The sequence below is a fragment of the Limulus polyphemus genome, unplaced genomic scaffold (assembly GCF_000517525.1).
Source record: "Limulus polyphemus unplaced genomic scaffold, Limulus_polyphemus-2.1.2 Scaffold5709, whole genome shotgun sequence".
NCBI classification, from domain to species: Eukaryota; Metazoa; Arthropoda; class Merostomata; order Xiphosura; family Limulidae; genus Limulus; species Limulus polyphemus.
In genome coordinates, this window is record NW_013671319.1 from 40,231 (window position 1) to 45,926 (window position 5,696).

Below are 5,696 nucleotides of genomic sequence, written 5' to 3' on the forward strand. Positions count from 1 at the left end.
GTTGCACGTGGGAAAAAAAACGCGCCTGATTTAAATGTCACACCTGAACGCTCACATCCTTTTAATTATGTTTGAAATTATGAACATTGCTCAACATCATGAAAATTAAACCTTATTTTCAATAAGCAATCCTGAAAAATATTTGGGGGTGCTTAACTTTTTTCCAGGTGTATACATTATAAACCGTATATACCTAATACTAATAGCTTAACCAATATTAAAAAATAATCATGGTCATCAACTAAATATATAAAGTTATTAATAAATGATATGAAATAATTTCTGAATCATCATAACACCATACCATAATTTCGGGTTTCCTTTAGTCATGTGACCTAGGATGATCAGGGTACACCTGGACTACCGTTTTGACTACTTATTTGGTTCTTGAGTGTTGGATGAAGGCCACGTTTATTCATCAGTAACTAGTAAAACCCGTTCTTTCATCACACAGTTACTGAATGCACGTAGCGATAGTCATACCATAATTCCGGTCCTGACGACTGCATTTCAATTTTCAGCTCCATTGGTCTACCACATAGAATTATAACAATTTAAATGTACATACTTTAATTTTTCAACACCATGGTTGGATATTATAGTAATTATATTCTCAAAATTGTGTTCAAATACTTTTTTTAAGTACTGATAGAGCTAGGATCTAACTTTTATTTAACGTTACTTTTATTACATATTTACCAAATATTTAAGTAAATTTCAATTATACTTCAGGAAAGATATTAAGAATTGAATTTGCATAGTTAACAGTGAATAGTTTGGCTTACCAATAAGTTTAAGAACTTATAACGCTGGAAATCGTTGTTCGATACCTGCGATGACTAAAGCATAATGCAAGATTTACACTTCACAACAGACAAACATATTTTTCGTCGCGGAATTTCACAAAGAAATAAGTTTTTAATACAATAGAGTTACAAAACCGTGCAAAAAAAACCCAACAATAGCTACAAATTGTAAAATCGGGACAATTATAGTCACTGTAATGATTACCAATTCCTTGAAATGTAATATAATTTTAAATTTAATTCAAAGTGACATTGGTAGAGTCGCAAACAAAGTTGGTATACATTGAGACTTAAATAAAAACTAATGATCACTAAAATTCAATGTTTCATTATCAATATTTACAATTGTGTTTATATATCATGGGAAAAAATAAAATAGTCACAAATTAGAATTAGGTCGGAATATTGGTATTTATCAAAATTAATTTAAATATCGTTACAAAGAATTGGCGTAGTGCCAATTATTTCGCTTCCAAAGAACTACAATAAAAAAAATTTTGGTATGGTTTTTATTGTCATATATTATCCACAACATAAACTATTTTGTGAAATCGTGTCAGCTTTTAGCGCCATTTTTTAACCAAAAAAATAACTGTAATCATGTAATGAAACTGGGTAGTATTTATCGTTATCTGTTACCTCAAAAACAAACTAATTCGTGTAAATGGCAGTTTATTATCATTTGAAACTATGATAATAGCTGACAAATCATTGTACTTTTTTTATTGATTTAATTAAACATATGCAAGAAAAGTTTTAATTAAACTATTCTTCCAAGAAATAAACTACTCAAAAATGTTTAAATCGAAAGAAAAAGGATGGAAAAGTAATATTTAAAAAATCATATATGGAAAACGTTCAATATTTTGCCAACTGTTATCTATAAACATAATTATTATATTAATTTAATACAGTTTATAGGGTAATTGTCATAATTTACAATTAAATGCAAAACATAATACTAATTAATTCTGAATTAAAGTCACTGAATCATGCCAAAAACAATATAATTTCAGAAACAGTACTTGATTAAAACTGTTAGATTGCGAAAAAGTGTTTCCATAATAATTTTGTATTATGAAACTGAACAATATTATTTTATACCAAGTGGTAAAAACGTAAATAATATTTATATGATGAAAAAGCAGTAATAGTTTAATACGTGAAATTAGTAAGTTGAAAAAAAATTCCTTTTTATCCTTCAAAAATGTGATCTGATTACATAAAGAAGACTAAATAAATTTTATTCATTTGTACAAAATAAAAATTGTTTTAAAATACTTTTATATATGCTGATAGAGCTGCGGCCTAATTTTTATTTAACATTACTTTAATCAGATGATTACCAAATATATAAATAATCTATATGATATATAACCTCAAAATACAGTTTATTACTGTTATTAAATTGCAATTATATTTTAGAAAAATTATTAAAGACCGAAACTGTATAATAATTAGCAGTGAAAAATTGGCCCGACATGGGTCCCTGCTGGCTTAACGGCAAACCCGAAAGCTTATTACGCTAAAACTCGAGGCTTAATATCCGCGATGAGCAAAACTTAGGTAATCCAAGCTTCATACTTCACATCAAACACATAATTTGTTCAATGAGGAATTTCACAATGTAAACTTTATTGATTCAAGTACAAGGGAGTTACAAAATGATTTATATAATGTATCTTATTTATCGTAACAAAAACTACAAACTGTAAAATCCGGACAATAATCACCACTGTAAAGTTTATTAATCAAGTACAAGGGAGATACAAAATGATTTATATAATGTATCTTATTTATCGTACCAAAAACTACAAATTGTAAAATCCGGATAATTATCACCACTGTAAAGTTCATTAATACAAGTACAAGGGAGTTACAAAATGATTTATATAATGTATCTTATTTATCGTACCAAAAACTACAAATTGTAAAATCCGGACAATAATCACCATTGTAAACTTTATTAATTCAAGTACAAGGGAGTTACAAAATGATTTATATAATGTATCTTATTTATCGTACCAAAAACTACAAATTGTAAAATCCGGACAATTATCATCACTGTAAAGTTTATTAATACAAGTACAAGGGAGTTACAAAATGATTTATATAATGTATCTTATTTATCGTAACAAAAACTACAAATTGTAAAATCCGGATAATTATCACCACTGTAAACTTTATTCATTCCTTGGAATGTAATACAATCTTATTTCAACTGAAATAGGAGGCGCCCTAAACGAAGTTGGTATACATTGTAACTTAAATAAAAAACTCATTTTGAATAAAAGTCAATGTTTCATTTATCACCGTAATAAATGTTAGTTTGTAATTAAGCACAAAGTCACACAATGGGCTAATCTGTGCTTTGCCCACCACGGGTATCGAAACACAGATTCTAGCGTTGTAAATCCGCAGACATACCGCTGTGCTACGAGGGGGCGGGGAGTATTTATGAAAAGTATTTTAAGTAAATACAAAATAATTTCATGGAATGTAATACAATTTTAATTGTTACTGAAATCGTGTTTCATTATCACCTTTATAAAATAAATATTTACAGTTTTGTTTATATGTTACTGGAAAAATAAAGATAAACTGGATTAATTTATCATAGCTGTTTTTATCGCTATCTATCATCCGGAAAAATAACTTTATGTAATTGACTAGCATTTACTGTTATCTGTTATGTAAAAAAAAATAACTTTTCGTGTAAATGAGTAATTATTATCATTTCAAATTGTGATAATAGATGGTGAAAGTAGAAAATGACTACTTGGGCAGTCAAAAGACATAAATGATTTATATTGTTTTTAGATCTGAAGAAGAGCGGTAGCCTCAAGTGTTATCTTTGAATAAATTAGTTTGGCAAAATATAAAATGAAATGCTTATTTTCACTATTGTGTTAATTACAGTTCCTTGATATAAATAGTTTTTCTTGTAAATCTTTCCTGTTCTTTAATGCACCAGATTAAATTGCACCTTCTATATAAGTCAGAAGGTAGTAGTGAATCTCCAGCTCTGAAACGGCCAATGGAAACTCAAGAGGACAGACAACATGATGAGGATACTTATTGATAGTTTTCACCATTACCTCCGGTTAATTCAGATATTTTTATATCATTAATAATTACAAAACTGTAAAATATTTATACAGATTATACCTGGAGATTGTACGTTAAATATTCACACTTTTAAGATATTCATTACAAAAATACATACAATCTCTGCTGGTTTACCATCAGTCTCTGTCCATTATAGATTTGATGTCAGCTTAGTATCTTTGTGATCAATCATAGGAATATTGGTTCCACTGTTTAACAGGGTCTCATATCTAACAATTGGTGAACTAAACTAGAAAGGCAATTAGTCAGTAGCACCCACCGCCAACCCTTAGAAAAGCGGGATTTCACATTCACTTCTTTAACACAATCAAGGTCATAAACTGCTGAGCACGTTTTAGTACCAACGGGAAGCGAACTACTATACGACAACTGGTTTCTGATCAGGATTATCTCGACTTTCGTACATGAATTAACTGTGTTATTAGAAAGTTACTATAGCTTCTGTGTTTTCAAACTTCTTAAAGTAATTGAAGCGCATTTTAATCGGTGTATTTTCATGTTGAAATTCGCCATCAGGGAGCATTAGATAAACAAAATACTTCAGCAAGGTAATTCTATTCTTGACATCTATGTCACCAAAACACTTTGGGCTTTGAAAAACGATTAAATTTGGACATTTATTGATTCACGATAATTATTTTATAAATGGCACTACAGGTGTCTCACCGATCGAATTCCTTTTTATTTTAACTTTATAAGAATACACCAAAACCTATTTGTTTACTTATTTTGTTTGTTCGTTGGCGCGGGAAATCGAACCCCTGATTTTAGTGTAAACTTACCGGAGAACCAGACACCCATAAAGAAATGTTTTTTGCAAATATTCATCTTACTGGTAAACTAAAACCATTAGAAGTTTCTGCCTGTATGTATGATCTGTTACTTCTAGTGTTCAGAAATCTCTAAAATATAACTAATGTTTCTACTCTCGGTGAATTGAGTCGGTAAGTTCTGATTCAAACCATACGGTTTGGTGTTTTGAGGGTTACTTATGAATCAATCGTCTTAGCAAATTATTAAATATATTGAAAATAATAGATAAGTATATTACATAATAGACAAGAATTGAACATAAGGTATTAGAGTAGCAATTATAACTAATGTGGAATCTGAGTTCTGTGGTAAACGTCCCGTTGTTTTTGTTTATCTTTGTTGAAAGGTTTACAATATACGATTAAAAAAAATATCACGTTTACAACTCACCTAAACAGTTTTAATTTGTCTTCAAATAAACTAAACAGGTAAATGATGTTCTTTAAATTCTTTATTACGAACAATGATCCTTTACCTAAATCGTCTGTTAAACGTGTTTACAAGTTGAGCAACAACCTACACCTATAGGACTTTTCTATAAGTGGAAAAGATACACAAATAAATTTTATACACTTTTTGAAAACTAATGACTGTCTTCTTTCATACACAAATTACAATACCAATTTTTCAGCGAAAACGAAACTTGCTGTGTCTAAATTAAAAGTGCTTGGTTTGTGCTGCCATCTGTAGGTAGCAAATGAAGTAAATATAAATTGGAGTACACTGAACCATGGTTTATGTAACTATTGCAGTACACTTCTGTAGTGATATGTGAATGTACACGTAAGATTAGTACCACAGTAGCGTGATAGTGTTTTATGTATGTGTAGGTGTATAACGCAGTAGTGTAGTAGTGTTTTATGTATGTGTAAGTTGTGTAACAAAGTAGTGGAGCAGTGTTTTATGTATGTGTACGGTGTGTAACACAGTAGTGTAGTAGTGTTTTAT

General features: G+C 29.5%; 1 long non-coding RNA gene across 1 annotated transcript in view; it reads right to left on the reverse strand.

Moving 5' to 3' along the window:
* The window catches only part of LOC111089262, a 5,766-nt gene extending 5,239 nt beyond the window's left edge, over positions 1-527 (reverse strand). The window contains exon 1 of the long non-coding RNA XR_002613549.1: positions 305-527. This is a non-coding gene — a long non-coding RNA (uncharacterized LOC111089262). The remainder of the gene's footprint in view (positions 1-304) is intronic.
* Between the last annotated feature and the right edge of the window lie 5,169 nt (positions 528-5,696).